The sequence below is a fragment of the Corvus kubaryi genome, unplaced genomic scaffold, assembly GCF_017639235.1.
Source record: "Corvus kubaryi isolate FWS band 111438036 unplaced genomic scaffold, C.kubaryi_AGA036_p1.0 split3-131, whole genome shotgun sequence".
Classification (NCBI taxonomy): domain Eukaryota; kingdom Metazoa; phylum Chordata; class Aves; order Passeriformes; family Corvidae; genus Corvus; species Corvus kubaryi.
The window spans coordinates 4,028,201-4,053,242 of NW_024582083.1; the positions used below are offsets into that span (position 1 = coordinate 4,028,201).

The following is a 25,042-nucleotide window of genomic DNA, read 5'->3' on the forward strand; positions in this document are numbered from 1 at the left end:
GCAGTTATACCAGTCTGGCCGCTTTTCTAAAAATCTTGGTACTGTAAGCTGCCTTTAATTATGTATTCACACTCCTTACCATTTATTATACAGGGAAAAACAGTTTCTTGCTGACCTCATTTAAATTTGCCATATATTTTTTTATTTATGATTCATAGAAAGGAATTTTTATCTGACATGCTACACATTAAACATTCATGATGCAAATATGGCACATTTATGTAGTTAGCCAAGTTCCTGTTCAGAGTCACTGCTTCATTTTCCAGGGAAGAGCCGATTCCAGTTCCCATCATTACAACTCACTGGCTCAGCTGCCGGCAATGAAACAGAACCAGCTTTGTTTAAACAGCATTAGTACTGTACTGGCAGGTTGACAACTGGCATTGAAAGGTGCTATGCAAAAATCTTACTGTTCATTTCACTGGTCATGCAGAAAACTGACTCAAAATGAAGAGAATTGCTTCTATGAACTTCTCAAAACAAACAAACAAAATAAATAAACAAGTTAAAAATCCACAGAAACTGTTTGAGGTGAACAGAAGTTGTTGTTCCTCCAAACAATGTTTCATTTTCTTTTTGATTTTTTTTGAGATGTCTTTATATTGAATGTAGATTTCTTTCTTCTTTTAAAAAATTCATATTGGAAAACTTATATACATTTTCAGTGTATGTAAATAGAGTGCTCTTTCAATAAAATTGAGGAGGGAGGGAAGGAAGGAAGGAAGTCATCAAAAAATGTTCAACAACTTTTATTCAAATTTGCAAATACTCCCGGACATGAAAACGCAGTTGTTGGCTAAGGTTTTGAACTAAAAGCTTACACATGGCATGGGGTATCATCACAGTAGCAAATACTTAGACTATGTTGATTATATAGCTGTCATCTTTCCTGTATCTGCAACAAAGATTTGAGCATCATCATTCATAGTTACTCAATTAGCTTTAATGATGTCATTTTCATTAAATAAGAAAATAGAGCCATTCCTTTGGAAGCTGAGACAGTTTTCCTTTCTCATTGATGCAGTATATAGGTACCTATGAGAAAATAGAGCCTGGTTAAGTCAGATGCAACATACATAAACAAGAAAAATAAATGTAATTAGCAAACACAGAGAGAGAATGCTTAAATAAAGAATGCTTAAATCCTCATTTTACAGACCATAAGTTGAGAGACTTGAGACTCAGTCTGTGTCTAAGCTATAACCTGAATAAAATGAATGCAATAGAGGGACAGACAGGTAAGATATATTATGGCATTCTGAAAGTCTAGTGATCTAGAATTATATCCCTGACGCGGTGCTGTTACGCATATTTTATATTTGCAATTTGATTCTTGAAAACACTGTAGTGCACTGTTTCTCAATAACTTTTTGAAGAGCACCAACCCTTAATATTTTTACAGACTACTATATCTCAACAATATTGCTGTCTCTGAAGACCTGTGCTTTAGTTAGGCTTGCTAAATAGAATTTTAGACCCAAAATGACATGATATGGATGCTGTTTGCGGCTCAGCTAATCAGAAAAAAAATATTTGTCTCCACTCGTAAACTCCTGCAAACCTTTGCTATATTGTAGTCGAAAAAATATTTGCTGGATTTCTGAAGTCATGCACCTATAACTATTTGTCTGTTTACTGCTGTGAGAACGTCAATCTGGCACTCCAGCAAGACCTGCAGAAGAAGCTTTACTCTATTCAAGACCAAGGTTAAACTGTCACATATTTTCAGATTTCTTGTTGTGCATTAATTATCCACTACAAATCTTGAAGTAACCATTTTGAATTATTTAGAAAGCAGACAAATAACCTTAATTCCAATATACAAGTTTCTGTAATATTTGTTTGTTAATACTCTGTTTATATTTATCGGGCTAGATGTAATCTGAAAGAATAAAATATTAAAAAATTATAGTTTAGAGAAAAAAGAGCATAATATGGAACCTACTTCCCCCACATTCTTTAGTATGAAAAGAAAAAACAATATTACAGTAGGCACAGGAAGGACATTGATCTGTTTGAGCAAGGCCACCAAGATGATCAAAGGGATGGAGCATTTCTCCTACAAGGAAAGGCTGAGAGAATTGGGATATTTCAACAAGAAAAGGCTTCAGAATGACTGAACTGAGGCCTTCCAGTACCTGAAGGGAGCCTACAAGAAAGATAGAGAGACAATTTCTACAAGGGCATGTAGTGACAGGACAAGGGAGTGGTTTCAAATCATTGTAGAGTAGGTTTAGATTAGATATTAGGAAGAAATTCTTTACTGTGAGGGTGAAGAGGCACTGGAACAGGTTGCCCAAAGAAGTTATGGCTGTCCCATCCCCTGAGGTGTTCGAGGCCAGGCTGTTTGGAGCTCTGAGAAACCTGGTTTAGTGCAAGTTGTGCCTGCCCAGGAACGGTTGAGACTGGAGAGGTTGGAACTACATGATCTTTAAGGTCCTTTCCAACCCAAACCACTCTAGGATTCTATGACTAGAGAACAAAACATTCTGAAAAAACTCTGGACAAGAATTTATATTACTGCAAAAGGTGGTAATTTTTAAAGATGTGAGAGATTCTTGTAAATTTTTATTAGCTGTCTTTATAAATTCATTAAATGCAAACAGTAGTATTCCCACGCAAGATATTCAGAACAAATTAATTGCATAACAACAGCCTACACATCATATGAGCAAATGTGTAGACCAATACAACAGACAAATGGGATTTAATGTCTATATACATTAAAGATGGCTGTAAAACAAGCTCTGGCTCATTGATTTATCTTGTTTCTGTACCTCATGACTAACCAGGATAGTAAGTGAACCATTCCTTCTAAAATGGCGGGGAGGGGGAGAAGGTTAGGGCTCTTTCTATGACACTGATCACTAGATATATCCTCAAAATAAATGTTAAAATATTTAACATATCAGTTCCTACAGAAACTGTGATTTATAAATGAATGGTCTACAGGGGACTAGACGAACAGAATCAGAAGGATGGTTCAGGCTGCACAGTCCTGCAGACACAAGAAAGAAATGTTCATTGACTCCAAGGTGGCCCTGCTCCCTGTGACAGGAATGAAATGTGAACATCAAAGCTGGTATACCAATGTAATTTCCTATATCATTGATTTTGATCTCTATTTCAAAGCTGAGCAAGAAGTAGTGAAAGTTCTATATTTACCCCATGGGACACGATTTTGTGATAGTGCCTTGTTAGAAGTACACATTTTAATACCTTGTCAAAGGAAGCCTGTTAGAGACATAACTTGAAGACCATAAATCTCAAGTCTGCCAGGAAGCAACACTGTGATTATGCTCCATAAGTTGCAGTTACCACCATTGTCTGGCAAGCACCAAGTTGTCTGACATTGCAGCACTGATAACACTGATGGTTTTACTCCTCTCGTTTTAGAGGGAATTCATTTGGAGTTCATAAAATCTGCCATCGGTTTCAGTGGCTGTTGAGATCAAAACTGAACACTTCTGGGAAGTGCACCACTCTTGCCTGGCAAGTGAATACTTTCAAAACAACACCTTTCCTCCTCTTTTGTTTGTCATGCCTTGACAGTGAGTACAACAGTTATTGGTCTGTATTACATACTGCATCACCACATTCAGTGATTCAACTTGAAACTGCACCTCTGGGTTTCAACTCATATAGCCACTTTAGAGATGACTAAGCTATACTTACATGAAAAGGCCTATGTGAACTAACTAACACACAGAGAAAAGACTATAACAGCAGGCCTCCTAAAATATCTCTACATAAAACATGTTACCATGACAGTGAACAATTTCAACATCTGTATAGGAGCCTATCTTTTAAGAAAACATATCAAAAGGCTTGAGTTGAGGGTAAATAGTTATACATGTATCGGGTAAAAATAAGCAACTCTTTATCAGGTACTTTTTTCTGAATCATTCCTATCACAGAGCTTTAATCTTGTGAGTAATCCACTGTCTGATATACCATGAGATCATGGAAAAAGAAGGAAGCTTGTAGACTTCAGGGCTAGTTATATTGTCAGCTTATTTCAGAATTGCTATATAAATTTAATTATGCTTTTTAACTACATAAAACTTTAGAATTTTTACCAATTTACATAGAGATTTGGTAAGATAATATATAAAATTTACATTAGTATATATGAACAACCCTCTAATACCAACTCTAAGCTACTGATGAAATTTTCTCATGTCATCTGTTGATAATTAATCACTTACCCACTTAGTTTTTGATGGGAAACACCAGCTCATTACATTCTTTTAGGAAGTGTAGTTTAAATTTTATTTATGAAAAACATGTTTAATAAATTTCATAAGGAGGAATTATATAGAGTCAACATATTGCATACTCCTGTGCTCTGTCATCAGACATGTTCCTTTTCAATTTTACTGCTCATATAGCAGAACTTTCTCTATACAAAATTCTAAATACCAAATAGGTTATTCAGCTGTAAAGAATAATATATATGTCTTCCCAATGCTAGATGAAATATTCTTGGATTATTTTTTAGTAAATGTATAAAAAATACATTTCATTTTAATTCTCTCTTTTCTCATATATACATATATGCAGGAAATATGATAAAAGACAGGTTAAACTGAGTTAAACTAGCCATTTTTTGAAAGTCACGTATAAGGCCCTGAATGGCTCTGGAACAACTTGGATCACTTCCAGCATATATAGGAACCAATGCCTGAGTACTTCATTTCAATGTGTCCCCTGTCCTTTTTTCTTCAGAAACCATATTTCTCTCCAGCATAGAAGTTTAGAGCTGAAGACAAATTCCTGTAATTTCTAATTCCTGCTTTTCTTTTGATCATCATTTTCTGTATCCTTTGTACCTTTTTCGACCCAGAGAGTAAGAAAATATAGTGTATATATTACATGAAGAAAATTAGTCACAGAGTAGTTAATTATTAATAAAGACCAAAAGGGCAATTTTCAAATTAAAATAAAAAAAATATTTGAACAGCTCTGCGATTGGAAAACCTGGTTTTACCTGAAGCTATTACTAAAAACCATAGATAAATCCTCTAACAATTCTTTAATGTCATTGTCACAGAATCTGTCTTACAATCAATTATAAAAACTCTGTATTTTTCTGTTAGCTGTATGCAGATAATTCTTTTTAATCTTGAAATGAATGTCTGTCTTGCATTAAAAATAATACGGGGTTTTTTTAAAATAATACTTTGTAAAATGGATTCTGACCACTTATTATTACTTTTCTATACTTGAGTAAATGCAAATAAGGAAGGATGGTATGGTTGTTTTTTGCAGAGCTAGTTTTACTAAATTTCACATAGAAATGATGGTTCAGGAAATCCTGCCTTGCAGAGTAAGAAACTTAGCCACTCCCTGGACACAAGGTTCTGCAATGAGTTTTATCATAAATCCAGATTTTGTATTACCATAGAGCTGACAAAAGCAGTTAAAATTGTGCAAGAACTGGACTCCTCCCTAGGCACTTTAGCAAAACCATTACTCTGGGCAAAATATTCTGTGTGTTGACAAACCAAGGAATCACCAAATATCTTCCAACCAATTGCAGTCGACTGCAAAAAGTCGACTTTTTAGAATATGCAGAGGCAGAGAACAGAGGCTAGATTACAAAGCAGGGTTTACTTTGAACCCTTTGGAACTGCAAGGGTGCTTCGAGATGCAATAATATGTTCTGTTTTGACACTCATTTAGTGTAGATTTCTGATGTCTTTTAAATTTTTACGTCTTACCATGGTAATTACAAAACCAAAATAAGCCATAATTGTTATATTAAAGTACCTGATGTTCAATTCACTCAGAATCAGTATTTGTGCCTATCCCACACAAGCACATTCTTTCAGCCTGCTAGACTATTCAGTAATTATGTTAACCTTTTCAGGAATCTTTCCACATTGGTTGATGTTCTAGATTGCATTCCCTTCTCTACTGCTTTGTGACACACATATGCAATGAAGTCATTGAAGAGCCTTCAGCTCTTTACAGATGTATAAAAGGCTTCACATTAAACATAGCAGACAAATTGATTCTTCTCAATTTTACTTTCCTGACACTTTGTTATTTTACCATCCATACATTCCAGACAAAATTACAAGTGTCAAATGTAATATGAAACAAAAAATACATTCAAACAAACCCCTGATTTGAAAGTTAAGGCAGAAGAAAAGACAAAGGAAAAAAATGTATAAAATAAATATTATACGTCCCTATATCATTGGTGGGCAGCATATTGAAATTAGCTTTTAGGGGCATATTTCAACATCTTGTCATTCATCTTTTTACCTCAATATAGAAGTAAAAAACATATTTATTTAGTGAGGTGAAAAGTTCTTTACTTCTTTTGTTTTTAACATGGGAAAGGTCTTATTTTTAATGCAGCATCTTCAGACAAAAAAAAAAGTGAGAGAATAACTGGAAACTAAGAGAATAAGCTGGGGTTTTTTCTAGGGTTGATATTATTTTGTTTGATAATGAGATATATAGATTGTTTTCTTTTTAGTTCACTTCAGGTAGGTAAATTGCAACCCCCTTCAAAGTTTTCATTAGATAACCTATTATTCCCCTGGAAGAAATCACACTCTATGCATTATTCATTAGGGGCAGCAAATCTTCACCACAGTCACACAGGCTGCAGTATCACAGAACTACTTAAAATTCTATGTCTTCTTTCTCCATTTCTGCTGAATTCAGTTCTGGTCTAATCTCCGTGTATAATGCAATATCTCTGGGTAATTCATAATGCAATGCTGAAGAAAATACATATTTTTTTATTAGCACTGGATAAAATAACCTCACTTTTACTTATCAAATGCATTTAGTTCAATCTGTGTATGGTATTTTGGTACTTTCATCTTTTCTTTTTGGTTTGGATTTTTTGTTTGTTTTATGCTGGTGTATATTTGTGCACATCCATATGCAGTGGATGTTTAAAGAGAGTGTTTTACTGATGTTCTCCCCTGCCTACCTCCCAGAGTTTATTTTTTCCAGGAGTCTACTTTATGTGTTCCTTAATAGCTTTGTGTAGTCATTAAGACTATCATTGTATGCTTCCCTCACAGTTTCCTACCAGCTGCTATATTGTACTTTATGGGGAAAACCAGTCAATTCCTCTTTCATATGTGTCAGATGATGCCGGATTTACAAGGTGTATTCAAAGTGGTGTTGGAGGTGAGCTAATAAAATAATTCAACTGTATTTCTTGTGTGTGCTGTTTTCTCTCTCTTATCCTCTGGATATTTCTTCTAAACAATATAATACAAGATCAGGCAAACCATGTATTTCAGCAGAAAGGCCACTGCATGGAAAGGTACAGACCTTCATCCTGTTCATGACCGGGCCACTGACCTTCCACAAGTCCCTTCTATTTTCGTTTTTCTCCCTTCACCCAGGACTTTAGCATGTCATTTCTGCTTAGCACACAACTAAGAACACCAGAGCTGTCATTTGCTATGCACACATTCAAACACTAGCAAAACCCTCATCAGGGAAACTTCAGTCTATAAACCCCCCAAATTTTAAAAATCACAAGTTTTTTTAGTTGCTGAATTTTACCTCATGGCAGTCACCTCATATCAACTTCTTTGCTTTTTCTTTCATTTTTCCTGTCACTGTGTCTTTTCTGACAACTCTCAGTTCAATTTCTTTTAAGTGCAAAACCTTTGGGAAGAATTAGGAGGAACTCATGCTCTTACAGCACAAAATCTGCTGATTTAGCCCTTTACTATTTTTCAAATGACTGTGTATATGCTACCTTAACTGTACTGTGCATTCTTCCTGCCACTTCTGAAGCTAACTATGCTACCACAGATGTTCCAAATCCCAAAGTACCTCTTTAGTCAAGACTAGTTTTTGCTTAAGTTGTGGGATGCAGATTTTAAAATAGTCCTTTGCTTAACACTAATTTTTTTTAAATTTCTGATAGTATTGCTTATTGCTTCCTTTTGATTTCTGAATAAATAAAAGTTTTGAAAAACAAGAGGATATCTATGATGCCATGTGAGCTTTTTAAAGACAAAGAAAGTGATATTCTTCAAAAGATAATAAAACAAATTGTAGAGTTCCATAACCATATAAATACAAGGAAAATCAAAGAGGAAAAGAAAAAAATCCAAGAAGACAGTTATGCAATAATAAATAGAAGTAAATATAGTGTTATCTCTCCCCTCAAAAGAAGTGGTAATGGTTGGTTGCGAGAGTTTTTTGCCCAATTTTGAACACAAGCATGAGATGATGACAAAATATGTAAAGAAATTAAAACAGGCAAAATACAAATTACTGTTTCTAGCTTGGAGGAAAATCTGAAAAAGCAGAGGAAGGACTTGTTGCCTAAATTAACTCCATACATAATGTCCAAAACTAAAGAAAATAAATTCCAAATCTTTTAGACCACGCAGTTGTTCTGAAGTTATTCCAGCCACTTGCCACAAAAATAATTTTGTACTTTATTATCTAAGTAATCCATACCCAAGATTTTTATAATAATTACATTAAAAAAATCCCATCACTATCAATACATACCTAAACAAATTTGTGAAATCACAAATTTAAATTCATATTACAGAATTCAGTCATTTAAAATTTAATTTTCTTCAGTTATGCATTAAAAGACCAACATTATATTTTTCATCAACCTCATTAATTTTGGTGCAGTACAGACCAAAGACATTTCATCATTTGACATGATAAATAGTGTCTTGAATTATATAAATGTGGGATCATGTGGGAAAAAATTCAAAATATCAGTACAGTGGTTTTGTATTTGTTTTTTCTCTTTTCCTAATTTAGAAAATTCAGATTCTAAGTAGTATAAGGATGCAAAACCAGAATATAAAACCTTCATTTTACCCATATTTTCTCAGACAGATGGATGATTATCTACAGCTCTGAGTATGGGACTGGAAGGTAAGGTCTTGAACTGGGACAAATTATTAGTATTCGTATTTTGCAGAAGATAAATTTTCATATTAAATATACAGACACTCATGTATACTGAATGTCACTCGGGATTAGCATAATATTTCTATTAGTAACGCTAGCTTATCTAACTGAGCAACACACTGTAGTCAAGAGCAAAGTGCTGGAAGGGTGAAAATGAGCTTAAGTGTTCCCAGAATGGGTTAAGGAAGGGGAGAGAACATTCCCACAGGCAATTATTTAGCCTTAACTGGACTTCCCATAAAAATTCTCTGTCCTTACATAACTGATTGACCACCCTACCTTCTGTGTATTGCAGTAATTTCTCCTTTTCTCCATCATGCTGCTTACTCCAGACTCCTCCAAACAAAATACGAAAAACTGTAATTCTATAATGGAAACAAGGAAAACTGACATTTTTGCCTCGATACTTGCTTGTAAAAATAGCCCTTGTGTATGTCCTATCTGCCTCTTTCAATGCTATGTAAATTATAAATAATAAGTCCAGCATTTAATGTTATTACTATTTGCTCCTGCTACTGCAACTGAGCAATTAGGGGAAAAAAATCCTTGCTTAAGTGCTACATTAATAATTTCTCATCTTTCCCATGGTTGTAATAAATATGGTGCCTCCACAAAGAGAGATTTAACACAGAGTATACCTGCTCTTTACCCAAACATATAAATGATATATGAACAATGTAGACTAATATACACAATGGATCACAGAAAGACCACCCTGGTGTTCTCTTCCTGAGGAAAACAGCGAAAAATTTTCCTTTGTAGGCAAGGGGTTTCGTGTTGGAAAGATCTTTCCACAGAGAAGACCTGGTACTGCTTGTGTGTTTTTAAATAATGCTACCAGGCTGAAAATTTTAGTTTGAGTCAATCATCATTCCTATTATAAAAACACATTAACCTGAGCCAGAAAGGTCAAGACTAATCAGTTCAATACAGGAGGGAAACCAAAAACAAAGCAAGACAAGGAGCCAGGACAGAAATAGATCAATCTTTAAAAAGTGTCTCTGAAATGAAAAATCCTGTTGGATCTCTGACTCAAATCTTTTGAGTCAAATTTTATCTGAGTGGATTTTATTTTTTCTAAATCATATAGAGAAAAACATAGTGTCTATATATTGCTCTGTACCCTCACAGTTGAAGCAGAACGGAGAATAGTGGTAAAAACACTGACAACCATAATTTTATACTTGAATATATAATACATATGCATATAGATAGAAGTATCTCACTAGAAGTATGTTTTTCAAATGAAGTTATTAGCTGATGCTTGGAGAAGAAGAAGTAAAAAGAACACTGTCTCACAAATGGAAAGATGAGGAAACATACTGTGTTGAAATCTGTTTCAGATAAATGTAATATTAATTATTACAGTTTATTAGACAGAGAAATCCAAAACATGGTAAGTTAGATGTCAGGAGTACCCATAAAAAAAACAACACTTAGAGAAAAAATAAAATCCATTGAGTCAACATGTAGGTCCCATCCTGCTCCCTGACCTATATGTGCTTATGTGTCAAGTCAAATCAAATCAAATAAAATCAAATCAGAAAGAGGGTGAACTGGAAACATTTTTAAAATCATTCCCTCAAATTCCATGAACAATCAAGGGATGGAGATTTAAATTGTTTTGCAAGTCTAATGCAGCATCATACAGCCAAACTGGTCTTCCTTGGTCAAACAGAAATTTGTGATTAGAGCTGGCAAGATATCAGAATTTCCATTCTACTGGAACTTGATGGGAAGGGTGGGAATAATCAATTTTGTAGCAGAAAAAACCCATTGGAAATTTTCTAACAATGAAGAATTTCATTTTATATAGCTGAGCTTAATTTACAAAGTTTTCAAATAAAATTGAGTCTAGGTATACCTGGGTTCCTTTTTCCTTACATATTCTTAGCTGACTAACGAGGACCCAGAAGTGCAGCAGACATTTTCCAGCCCCCAGCTCTGCAACAGGGAATATGAGGAGTATGACTTATCCAGGTAGTAGAAGCGAGGGTGCATCACAGAAATCCCTGCCAAGGAACAGAAGCATTTTGTTTTCATCAGATAATAAACATTTGCATTGGATCAATATTTTATGAATTATCATGAGCTCAGTAATGCGATGTCAGTCTAATGTTTTGCACCCTTCAGCTTCCCTTTCCCTATTTTTATTTATTATTTCACAAAGACTTGTCCAACTAATGTATTTCATGTTTCACCATAATCCAGGTATCTCAGCCAAAAGATTTCAATTTTTCCACAATGGGAGTAACCCAATACATCATTTATTGCATAGCCTACCAAATCTTACCTTATGCAGCGTTCAAAAAAATACTCTGATTTTGGTAGAAGTAGCTCACTATGAAACCTTCTCAACAATTAAGATTCTTAAGTGATGGATGACCAATCATATTCATTTGACATATTTTTCCCCCAAAAAAGTTTTGTTCTATTTCTTCCTGTATTATTCTTCATGTTACCTGATGCACAGATATTCACTTGACATCACCTCATCAAAAAACACTGATAAACCCCATTGCCATTGCTTACTTTCCTTGCTTTATCAGTGATTCAGGTTCTCAGAACGCTTTTTTCTTGGTAATTCCTTTTCCCACTTCCTTCATAGAAATTATTAACAAGCAATCACTGGCCTTACACGAACTGTCTTCCCATTGAAACACAGTCCAAAGGCACTACCTGCTTTTCCATTCCTTGTGTGTTTTTCTAGTGGAGGCAATTATGTTGAGACAGTCTGTCAGACAACAATTTTCTCAATGCCACTACTTTAAACGTCTCAGCTGGCAAAACATCAGTGTCTGCCATCATCCCACATCCTGTCTCATCATCCTACCAACAAGAATTCCTACCGCAACAACAGTCCCTTTGAGGCTGTTATTTGAACATTCCTCTTCCTTTTCTCAGGTATTTATACTGAATAACTTTCCATAAAATCATTACTGTCTGCTGATGACTTCATTTTGCTTCTGCCTGTTACATCCTGAATATGCATAGGTTTACAGATCCTTATCATATAACCCAAAATATAAAAAGAATTTGGCTGTAAGACCCCTGCTGTGCTCCCACGGAGGTACAAACTTTCTGCTGATAAATTTAGACATAGGCACAGCAAAAAAAAGAGAAAAGAATAAAATAAATAAGAATGGATTTTTCCTCTAGAGTCTAAAACACATCTAGGCAAAATTTACTAAAAATATTCAATGGCTAATTTCACATATCACAGTAAAAACATTCATGTGTTTTTAATTCTAACTGTAAGTTTTTATTAAGTGCCTTATGGCTGTAACTTTGATCAGTATTCTTTCTATTTGTTTCTTTTTTTTTTGTCTTATTACCAGATTACGAAGCTATTATACAAGAAAAGTGAGATCTCAAGGCTCATTAACTGTTGCAAAATATTTGTCCAAAAAGCATAGAAGAAATCCATATAGTGAAAACAGAGATACTCCTTGTTACAAAGCTAAAAGCATTTGTCACTCTCTGGGTAGCATTTCTATGTTCAGGAAGGAACAACAGTAACTAAATCTTAATCCTATCAAAGCCAAGGGAATTGTGTTACTGCAAGTAATTTTTTTTTTTGTTTTTTCCTTTTACAGTAATATTTTTTTCACATAGCCGAACTAATTATGTTTGAAGTTCATAAAGTGTGAGAGAGGTGATGAACAAACGTGTAATTATTTAATCACCAAAAAAAAGGTTATATTTAGAAATATGCATCCTTTTGAAATTTCTCCTAATTATTGTACTGGGAGTCAGACCACAGACTCTGAGGATCATCCAGTTACTGCAAATTTCTCTAACATGTAATTGAAGCCTAGTTCATTAATTAACAGAACATGGATCAACTCAGGAAAAACACTGAAAACTCAGTGAAGATACAGCGACCCAGGCCATGTACAATAATTAGATCAGAAATGTCTGTGATACCAGAACAAAAAGACAACCTTACATTGTATTCATTTTTGAATAAGAAAATTTGCTTTTTTTTTTTTTTTATGTAGAAAATTCTGAAATGTCACAATTTTTTATGGAATCAAAATTCTCAGAAGAGCAATACTGAAACATCATCAAAGAATTGTCTGTTCCCTATGTATTCCAGTTTTGGAATTAGAGTACATCTCACTACATGTCAGTGTGCTTGTCCAGGTTCCTTTTCAAAATAAATATATGAAATGTACATCTGGTAAGTCGATTTTGGTTTGGTTTTGTTGGTTTGTTTTTCTTCTTCCAGCATTAATTACACTGCATTTCTCAATAGTGAACTTCTTTATAGTACTTTGGAGAATACTGACCCACATTAATACTGAGTTTCAAAAGGGTGAAGTTACCTTTCTGAGTCACGGAACTGGGCACTTCTCTCTCTGCAAGATGCAGGAGCAACTCAATATTTTACTGGCATTTTATATGGGTTTCAGTGATTCATCATTCAGTGTGAATCCCTGAATCCCTACATACCCCCCGTTTCCAATCTCTGTATGGCGTACTTCAAAATTTTATAGCTGGTGAGACACCTAAATGTTAAATATCATAGCACCTAAATTATGTTGTGGCATATTCAACATCCATTAAAGAGCCTAAGCTTCCCTCCAGATCTTTTGGCTCATAATAAAATTGATCTTGGGAGCTCAACTGAAAGTAATCAGGTCTGAAATTTTTATCTAAGTGTACCAAAAGTAATCTTCATTACATTTTTTAATGTTCCTATTTTGGGAGAAAATCATAGTCCACCACAAAAATTTGCCTTTATTACATCCTCATATTCATGAGGAACTCACAAAGAATAAAAATTTGCTTTCAAGAAGTTTGTACTACATAAAATCTTAATTTTCTATGTGTGGAAATCCTCCGAAAAGACTAATGGAAATTCAAGGCTGCATGAAAAGAAAGTTTAAAAACTCCTAAGAATTCATAGTGTTTCTGTGGTTTTTCTTATTTTATTTTCTAGAATTTTATTTCTGTGTTGGTTTTACCTCATATAAGCATATGTTTCATCTCATCTAAAATGGTTTTTGCCCCAGCAGCTAATGCCTTCCAGAAGGCTGACAGTGTTAAAGTGCTGATGTGAAGAACCCACATACTCAAGTTTTCTGTATTCCAAAGTAATGACATAAAAACTATGGAAAATGTTTCAAAATATTTTTTTTAATACATTATAAAAATAATTCTTTGTGGTTTTAGGTCTGGTTTCTAATTATGCTATTTATAGTTTTTCAACCCCAACAGTGTGTATTTTAGTAGGCCCACAATGACATCTTGTGGCTACTCTGAGCTGATGACTCAATGATCAATAAAATGAAAATGTCTACTGACTTTCAAGAAATCTTTAACACATGAACAGAAAAGTTATCCTCAGTAAAGATCCTGTATAAGATAGCTGCCTGTGACAGCAGTGCCTGGTCTAACTCCTGACCAATCATTCCAGTTGCTCCACTTTTCTGTCAGTGGAAAATTAATTAACTTTCCATACAAAAAATCTTCTGTGAAAGAGGCTACACTGCACTGCATAAGTGAAAACTGAAAGTCTTCAGGCTATCAAAATGTGATAGATGAGTTTGCATCTGGAACATTAGGAAGAAGGAAACCAAACCTAAGGGAGTGATTTACTAAGTCAGGTCTAAAATAAATCTTTTTGCACAAACTTCAGAGACTTCTGGTTTAGTTTTGTTTTTTCTCAGCAGGATGGCCTTTACATGGGTTAGCTAGCTGCACCTGTTCTTTAGGATCAGTTCTCAAATATTTTGAACAGTTATGCGTTCTTATTCACTTCCCTTTCTGCAACTATGAATTGCAATAAAATTATTGGGATATGTATGTTTACTTAAAGCTATGTAACAAATTTTAATGTAACCATGATTGTTATGTTATCTGTCTACAGATCTCTCTGACTTATACACTTTTGCCTCCTTGATTATTTCTTCAGTGGCTTCTTAATTTTAAGTGAACTCTAACAGTGGCACTCTTGGGTTTCTTTCCTTATATATTTATCTGCTAAAAATTTGGGAAAAGCACTGTAGCCTTGTATTTTCCCATCTTTTGCTATCTCATCGCTTCTTAACTGAAAAGTCCTGATAAAAGTTGAGGATTCATTGCCAATATTTATTTTAATATTTCCTCAGATCATATTTAAAGACTTTCAGTTGTCTGCTTTTGGATAGAACAGCAACATTCTAATTTCACATTTTGCAGATCCGTATACCTTCATAAAAAAAAATAATATAAATGTCTTCTTGGTTCAATGCGGAATCTTCAGCAGCAAGACTTGGAGTATTATTAGATTTCAAAGTTTTTTTTTTTCTCTTACTTTTGAAAGACAATTTCATAAAGGTAATCCAGAGCTCAAACCCTTTCCCTTTGAACTAGGCTGTAGTGTATTATAAATACACACATATACATATGCACACACACAAACACACACATATATATATACATCTATCTCAATGTGTACACATTAGAAGCCTGTGTTCTGGGAGGACTGTCAGGGAATTTATTGAAGATGAGCACTGCCCATCCTTTATTAAACCTATAATTAACACAGAAGTGCTTGATTTTCCTGAACATTACATGTGGCAAATCTGATTAAATGCTTACTTATCGCTCTTCATTGCACACAGATAGTGTCACACAGGGTTTTGGATGAAGTAAGGACTATGCAAAACACAGCATCTGGGCTCAGGGGCGAGCCACCATCCGGTTGAGGGGGAAGAGAAAAGCATTACACCCTTGCCAGCAGTACAATGGGAAGCTCAGGGAAGGAGAGGAGCTGGCGAGCTCAGATTTGGCAATGGCTGAACACTCTCACTGAAGGGAATCAACATCAGACAGAAAACAGAATCATCAGTTACATTAAGAATCAACAGAAGCATGAGGTGAAGAATGAGGCAGCAGAAGGATTTTGGCAAAAGGAGGCTGCTGGAAGGCTGCAGTACCCCAGTGAACAGTAAAAAGAAGAGGAGGCATGATGAGACCACTGCTCCCTTAACCACTGTCAGTGAGGGTGGCTAAACCTACCTACATAAACAAGTGGGAATGAGTGGAAAGAACTCTATAGCTGAACTTCTACAAAAAGCTCTTGTGAGACTCAGGTTCTAGCTCTGACGTGGAATTGAACATCCTTTTTTGGTGGGGAATCGAAGCTTTTCAAACATTGGTATGCAGTTGATGGACTAGAAATTGCCAGCGTTAAGAATTACTTGCTGTTGTCAACCAGCATGCATTACACTGCCTACTGGTGCGCTTTAAACTGTAAAGTACAGGCTTGAAAACTTTTGGCAAAAAATAACTCCCTGTATTTGTTATGAATAATCCTATTTGTATTAGCGGCTAACTTGAGGTGATCAGTAACACATGCAACAATGTTACCAGATAGACGCAAATCATAGAAACAGAATCCAATGTGTCGGAAGAGACCTCTGGAGGTCTTCCAGTTTCAAGTTCCGGTTCAAATAAAGTCAAGTTGAAAGAGGTTGCTCCATCCTCAGTCTGAGGATGGAGATTTTACAGCCTTTCTAGGCAATCTTCTACAGTATTTCCCCAGAACAAAAAAAATCTCACTGCCCCCGCAGTTAACCTATATTTCTCCATTCTTTCTCTTTCTGCAAAAATTTATTAGCTCCCAAGTTAATAAATTAAAAGTAATATCTGTTTTTCACCAAATTACAGCTGCAGTATTTTTTGTTCATTTACTTAAACTGACATCCCACCCAGAATGAAAATAGAGCAAAATGTGTCCAAGTCTACATTTGGAGATGCCTTAGACATCTGCTGACAATCTTCACTAAGCCATGTGCCAGAAGGTGCCACTCTTCTGGCAGAGGTGCGAATCCAGTTGCCTCAGGCACTTTGAAATTCAGGAGATGAACAGTGTTGCACCTTGATTCCCTAAGGACGCTGATCCAATATGCAACAACATACAAAAAGGAATCTATTTGAAATTGCCTGATTAGACAGAAAAAGGCCACCTTTTTCTGAACAGCCTTATGCAGGGATTCCAAACCAGCCCCACGCAGCCACCCTCTTGGCAACCGTGAAGAGGCACAAGTACACGGAGGTCTTGTGTGACAGTAATTGTGCATATGTTATTTTGTTTTGCTGGACAATAGATTGCCACTGTCAGTTGACTGTCACTTAACATCAATCAACTCATTAGAAGCTCTTGACTTTCTCATCCAAGCTACTCACAAGGTCTGGTAAAAGAATGCAGACAGTCCTGGGCTTTCATTCCCCCTCAGGAAACCGGAATAGGATCCAGGGAGTATTGTGCTGGTGAGGTGGTGAAGGCATGATTTGAGTTACCCCTGCAATCATGAATGACAGCATTGAGGAGGAAGGAAATAGTATGAAATTAGGTTGTTACTGTGAAAGAGGAGGACTAGCACCATGTATACAAACGCCAAGGCAAACTGTGTTTGGGCACAACTCATCCAAAAAGTGGGGAAAAGGGGAAAACGGGAATAAAGGATGCATGGAGTTTTTCCTAGTCACCAGGCCGTTTGTACATCTTACCACAGTGTAATGCATTTTCCTTGGGTTAATTTTTGAATGTAGTCAAGAGCATACCTAAGAATATGAGTATCACAGGCCTAGGCAGGATGCTATAAATTGCTACAGCACATACCTGATGAGGTACAGCCCATTTCTGGCATGTGTCTGTTGCAGATGGATTTTTAAAATCTTTTAATTTTAGTTAAGTAAAAAAAAGTATAATCTCGAGATTGCAAAGCACAGCTTCAAGCCAACTCATTTTTTTCCCCAACCCCTGAGAAGGTTTCTACAAACCACACAAATTTCTAAGAGATTTCCAAAAGTACTTCAACCTCCACAGGAGGCTTCCCTGTATTCTATAATTCAAAGGCTCTCTCCAACCTTAAAATGGACAAGTCCTTGAAAAGGAGCCAATATATTATCATTCAGGTCCTAATCAGGTTCCACCACTCATTATTACTCTAACCATTTTCTGGAATCTTATCCAGGACACAGACTTCCAAAAGAACTGCTTTAAGACATGGGTTGGTGCAAACTTGATGGGAAAGGTAGGATTCCATAGCTTTCTCTTTCTTATGATAAGGGAACCTGCTGTGCCAAGCCAAATGCCAATGCCTGATGCATACACAGGGAAAATAGGGAAACAGAGGGAAAAGCTGCCAGCCCATCTTGGATAAATCCAGCAATTACTTTTTGGACTCCTTTTCCTCAGCAGTGGGATCTTGTGCTGTAAAAGCAGTCCAAGTAAAATCGATCTGAGGTTAACCTTGCTGACTCACAATCATGTTGAAGAATAGGCTTCATCTGAGACACAATATATTGTTTTCACTGAAATACCCATGGGAATCCACTTATTTTCTATTGCTCCATTTTAATTTCTCAAGTGCAAACTATCAATTTCATATCAGGACAGAATGGTCCCTCTCTTATCTGCTTAACTCCCCAGATATTTGATATCAGAACCTAAACTCAACCTTTAATAGGAAAGAGTGAATAATAGAATTAATTAGACTTTATTGCTATTGTAAACTGTCCTGTGGTGCATAAACTATCCTTTTATTACTTTCTTGATTACAACAAAATTGTACTTGCCTGCTGTATCAAAGTTAATGACCCAAGAGTACGAATGGAGTTGGTAGCAGCTAATAAAACTGCTATTAAGGAAGGTACGCAATTCGATAGCTTCAATTAATGTGTTTATGTCTTCCTGATAAAAAAAAGTATTCTGCCATCTACAATAAACTTTCATAATGAGAAGAATTGCAGAAGTTGTATAATGATGCATCTTTTTAAGTAATAGAATTGGCCAGTACAAACCATGATTCAGAAGACCAAGAGCAATACTTTAAAAATCAAATGTATAAGACAGAGCAATGATACAGAGGCCTGAAAAAATATGAATACTAGCTACTAGAACCACACTATGAATCCAAGCTTGAACACGCAATTTATAAGGAACTTCAGAAGAGAATACTGAAAAATATGTTTATGGGCTTAAAAACCAATGAAAAGTATGCAATGAATCATAGAATTCATAGAATTGCAGGGAAGGGAATATAAAAACAAACGCAACATATAAATCTATAAGGCCTGACCTAAACATATCGTGCTGCTTACAACTGGATACTCCAGTCCTGGGGTGACTGCATGACACTGTATTCCCTATCATCTGCCCTATGCCAGACATGAGTTCTGTGCCTTTAAAGCTACCTAAGTGAGAGGGGGGTAGCCTGTGGAATTCTTTCGGTGGCCTGTGTTCAAAAACAGAGGTAACTTGCTTGCTCTCACTGTGGCAGAGCCAAGGAAGCACCTTCTTGCTTTTCCTAGCTCTTGGCTCCTTTTCTCAGGAGAGACAGAGTTAAGAGCCTTTGTTTTTGGCTAGCCTGCTAGCTGAGGCAAGAACTTTTCCGGGGACTTTGGTTTTTCTTCTTCTCCTGGAACTGTTTGCTCCAGTCTGGAATACCATCACCAGGAGGCGCTACACCACCGCCCAGAGGAGCCTACCCTGCACCCCAGCTCTGGAGGGAGAGAGCCACACCCACAGAAAGGACTTTGAATCTTCCCAGATCTACTTCATTGCAAGGAGTTTTACTATTTAACAGTAGTCATTCTTTTTTTGGTGCCTGCGTGCACCCTGATTGTTAAATAAATAGGTTTTTTTCACTTTCCTCCAAGGAATTTCTTTCTGAACCTTGTGGGGTAGGGGCTGCTGAAATCTGCCTTCTATTAGAGGATACATTCATTTTGGACATTTCCTCCAATTTGTCTCAAACCAAGACAAATATGTCCCTAGCAACCAGATAAAAGAATAAAACCTATAGAAATGTCATCATAAAGAGACAATGTGTAATTAATAGATGCAGGCAGAATAGATCAAGAGTCACTGGTTTTGGATCCACAGCCTGTAACTTTTTGTCACGTAATGCGTCACCAGCACATGTACCAGTCACTAAACTTCCTGCCCAGTGTATTATCCTAATGCAAAATAGTGACTCTGATGTTTTAAGGATGTAAAGAGCATAGTTTCCTATCTCAGATGCTGTTAAGGCCACAGAAAACATTGCCATGAGATAAGCACAGCATAGCGAGACAGGATGGCAATAACTCAAGCCTGGAAGAGGTGAGATCTGGCTAGAACATCCTGGGTAATGCATCCAGACAAAAATTCCCACCGTGGCAAACTGCATAATGAAGTAACTGCTTGTATGCACATCACCAGTCAAAAAAAGACCACTCCAAGTTATAGGATAGATGGCATCTGCAACCACCAACCTCAACAAAAGGCCCCCTGAATATGCCTCCGTGGATACCTGGAACTTGGACTATAGTTTAAACCACCACAGCAGGAACTTGAGATAAGATAAATGTGGTACTGGCTGTCACCTCAGACCTAAGGAGAGGGTAACAAAGCTGGGGGAGAAGAATGTATGGGCTAATGGACACAAAGAATGCAGAATTTATGGGCCAAAAAGAATGTGGAATTTATGGGCCACAAAGAATGTGGAATTTATGGGCAACAAGGAAGGCCAACTCAGCAGCAGTGCTGAAACCAGCTCCGTCTGCATAAAAGGTAATTCCACCAGGGGGAGATCACAACCTACCAACCCAAGGCAAGAAACCCACTGATTCAAAAGAAGAGAAAGGCTGAGCCTGGGACTAATTAGCATTGGAAGCAAGGGAATCATTTAACCAACAGAATAAGAGAACCGTATAGCCAATGACCATTAATTCCTCTTTTTGCTAAAATGTATAAGTAATGACCATCACTGAGAAACCTGAGGTGAAGAAGAGCCTCTGGATCCACAGGTAGAGATTATCTTCTCCTAAATCTCTCTGTCTCCCCCCCGCCCCATCCACCTCCCCATCTCTCCTTTTTTTTATATCTTTCTGTCTCTCTACATCACAATTTACTTTTAAATAAAATCTGTACTATTGACTTCAGCATATGATCCTGCTTGCATTTTAATTCAGGCAGAGACATATCTTAACAGATGTCAAGTGGAGTTTTGCTGATGAATCAGTTTGACACCAGAAGAGGTGTAAATGTTCTTCCTGACCTATCAAGACCCTCAGGGGGAAGTTTTTAGTGGCTCAGCTGAACACAGAGCGCCTCAGCTCAACATCTGACCACCTACAAAATGACCTTTGAAGGAAGTAGAGGACTTGAGGAAACTTCATCTTATGTATTCCTCCTAGCAACCAAGGGGGTAACATTGTGAGAGTGAACATAATGACACTAGTCATGGGGATCACATTTGCATTGTGATCCAACTGTGTGTTGTAACTGTTGTGACTAAGTTGTGATTGTGTGAGAAATTACCCAACCATGCTGTTAAATGTAAATCCTGTGTAGAGTCAAGTACCTTCAAAAATGTAAACTTGGTATGAAAACATCAAACCCTTCCTGTGTGGAATATTTAAAAGATGTGTTCAGAAAGTATTGGGCTGTGAAATAACCTGACACAGTTATGTATAATTAATCTAAACTGGAAACTTTTGTGTTCAATTTGCTAACAGGTAAATGCATGCAAGTCTCCTCTTGATTTGATTTTGGCCCATTCCTCTTGATTTAAGCCATTATAATGCAGTATTTATTCAATTTCTAATTGTGTGTAATGCAACACACAGTTAAATTAACATGGCTGATTAGTACTCTGGTTCTAAACCCGTGAACTTTCTATTCCCTGTAGCTCTTAATCAAGTTATTGCTTAACTTCCTCCTGAACAACAAAAGCTTTTAAAATCTCTTTCAGAAGAACAAGTGGGTGAGTTCTGAAAGAATTGTTGTCTCTGCTGTACTGAAGGCATGTCAAACTAATCAAAATCTTCTAGTAAAAAAACTCATTAATACCCTGAAGATGTAGACTCTCTTCTTCTAATTATACTTAGTTCATAATTTCTCCAGATCTGATTTACATGTATTATAATTTTTTGCATTTAATTTTCATTTATACTGTGCTGCAACAACCATACTTATTTGGATTCAGGATAACAAGATGAGGTTTTTATAAACCCCCATATTTTTCCATAATTATAAAACTAGAATGTTGACCCTTAAATGAAGGATAACAAAACATTAGGCAAATGAAGCATAAGTTTGATAATTTTAAATCAAACAAATGGAAAAATATTGAATTGAACCCTCTCAGGACCACTGCTAAACAGCCCTTAGGATTATACACTTCAAGTTATTAAAAGAAGCCTACATTTTATCCAACAGCACTCAGTGGAAAGCTATTCATGTGCTTTCATGAATATTTTATTTGAATCCCTGATTTGTAAGATGGAATTTCTCTTCCATAGACTAGACTTCATGCAGAAGTGCAAACTATAAGCTGAGTCTTATAAAAGCAAACTTCTTGATATGAAACATTGTTTTATCCCCACCTTGTGGAAATTTTCTGCATGTTACTACTTAGTTGAAAACTAAATTCATGGGTATGATCTGAATGATTCTAGTAATGTAGCTGTAGTAGGTAATGTATCCATAGAGATCCTCTTGCATCCACCTTGTCATGGAGTTTATAGCTCCAACATTAGGTGTTCAATTAGGTAAGCCTGAGCTGAATCTGTTTATAAGAAACCCCATGAAGGAGGACATGAGGGGAAGAGAGGAGATCACAGTATCAGAGCAGGTAAGAATTCACATTCAGGTTTTGTTCCAAAAACTGCTGATTCCAAACTTAAATCTGAAACACAGATAGTAAGAGATGAACTAAGATGAATTGATGTTGTAGGATACAATTATATTTCTGAGCATTAATCCCATCCATTCTAAAAACAATCCACTGGAGCATTGAATAATACATTTATACAAAAATAAACTGGGAACATGGACAAATAATATAAATTAAAAAATTAAAATCTTAATTCTTACCTTGATCTGGAGCTGAGACTCACAGTGCAAAACTTCTTTAGGTGACAGCTCCACTGTAAAATCCTCTTCTCCCTGTTCTCTTCTGGAAGAGAAAATATAATATCTTCTTGTATTTATTAGTCTGGAGAAATGCAGACATGAAGAATGAAAGTGATCCCTGGCATCACGGCATTTGGCTCTCTGCTAGTATTAAAAACAGCATAGAATAATTTCAAAATCACGGTTAAGTTCTGTTTAAAAATATTTTTTCCCACTATTTTCCCATTAGAAGGTTGTTACAGAAAGGCTTCACGTTAAAGGTTAGGAGTCTTTTTTTTCTAATTTCCAGCCTAAACTCAACCTGTTTAATTTTTACTTATTTATTTTTTTACTAGTGTTAGCTAATTGACTGAATAATTATTTGCCCTTCCCTAGTGTTGTTCATTGCCATTCAAGTTTTCTGTTAGAGGCAAAAACCAAAAACCCCTTAGCCCTGGTTTTCTTGTCAGAGTATGTCAGTTCCTTCATGGCCTCTTTTCCATTTACCTGGTCATCTTTGGAATATTTCCATGCATTTTTTTGCTAGAATCAACTCCTTTGAACTACACAAAGTCCCCTCACACAGTGTCTCAGCTAAGACTTTACACAAGGCAGTGCTATTATCATATTGAAGCGTTTATTCTTAGTCAGCACAACAACAGAATCACAGTTCTGCAGGAGCTCTGTCCACTCTGCCTGTGTTCTGTATGTTCAGAAAAAAAAAATTTTCTCTCTTGAATTCTTTTTCTTGAATTTTTGTGTTTCCTTCATTTTGTTGGTAAAACTTTTTTTTTTTTTTCCTGATGTGGGACAGAAGAGAAACAATCAGCAGTAAAATGAGAGAAGGACATTTCACATTAATTTATAGCTAAAAGATACTGTATTTAAAATCGTATTCTTCCTAACTTTCTTTAGTGATGTTTCAAATCCAATATATATATAAATATGGTATTGCTTATTTACAAGTCCACAAAAGAGGGGAAATTTTATTACCCAGTTAAAAAAAAAAAAAAAAACCAAAACAACATAGACTGAAATAGTAGTCTTAATATTTTTGTAGTCAGTATGTTTTAATATTTTTGTAGTCAGTATGTTTCTTTCTTCTATTCTTTACTAGCTATTTTTTATTTCACGTTACAGACAAATAAAAAAAAATTAAAATGTTGAGGTTTTTTCTGACTTTAGTGAGAGACAGAGTTTTGCTTCTTGTATTAAGCCTTCCAGTAGATTTTAAATCTCCTGCTTCAAGCTATATCTTAATGAAAGAATGTCAAGCATTTCAAAAGCCCAGAACACGAGCTACTGACACCATAAATTTTAACAAAAGGAAGATTACATAAACACATAAATAGAGCAAGGCAAGGGACCATTATCTCAATATGACTTCAAGTGGTACAGACTGGCCACATCTGTGCTGCACAGCTCTGGGCTGTGCCTCTCCTCCAGCCTGGATATGGTGGCTTTACAGATACAGCATAATTGTTATTTTTTTAGGTATTTAAACTTCAGAGTGAAAGACATAAAATGAAGGCCATATTGTAATGCATCAGAATATTCTTACATGGGAAATTGAAGATGAGTGTTATAGATTTTATATGAAGAAATAACAGCAGCAGACTTCCTGAAGGACTGGTCAGGGACTTCCTAAGATTTTTTCTTTATTTTAACAGACAAAACCTGGCACAGTCTCATCCATTTTGCCTAGTACACCATCCCAGAAAAACAAGCCTTGGCATTGTCTGAAAATATATGAGTTGACAAACTGAATCAGCAGTTACAACCAGACATTGGGTGCTTAAGTTCACCTTTCACCATGTAGAATGCAATCTTAAGGGCAAAACACATAAACTGGCTTCCTATGGGACACTGTAGTTATATTTTCAGGTATGGAAAGTGAGTACTTCATTGGTGCACTTCTATGAGCTTGACAAATCATCAGAACTGGGTGCAGGGCTGGTGGCAGAAGACAGAAAAAGCTTTGGGCTTAGGCTTATAATGCTTCTCTGATGCATCATAATATCCGTGATCTTTAATTATTTTATCATTATATAACAGTGAACACCTAGGTTTTATTTTCTCTTTTTCTGCAATAAACTTCTAAAAGCATATTTTATATGCCTAAATTCTGCAGAAAATCTGAAAGAAGCTCTGACCACATGTAATCATCAGCACCAGTGATCTGGAGGTATTCCTATTCAACTCTTTTCTGTTTTACATATTTAAACAGTAACCCCTGGC

General features: G+C 35.9%; 1 long non-coding RNA gene across 2 annotated transcripts in view; it reads right to left on the minus strand.

Moving 5' to 3' along the window:
* Positions 1-676: 676 nt before the first annotated feature.
* The window catches only part of LOC121658278, a 33,011-nt gene continuing 8,645 nt past the window's right edge, over positions 677-25,042 (minus strand). The window contains exons 2-4 of one of the 2 annotated variants that reach the window (XR_006013916.1): positions 22,787-22,868; positions 10,793-10,940; positions 677-1,035 (exon numbers count right to left, since the gene is read on the minus strand). This is a non-coding gene — a long non-coding RNA (uncharacterized LOC121658278). Of the gene's footprint in view, positions 1,036-8,540; positions 9,294-10,792; positions 10,941-22,786; positions 22,869-25,042 lie in introns of those variants that run through there. The other variant, XR_006013917.1, reaches the window with a different exon arrangement.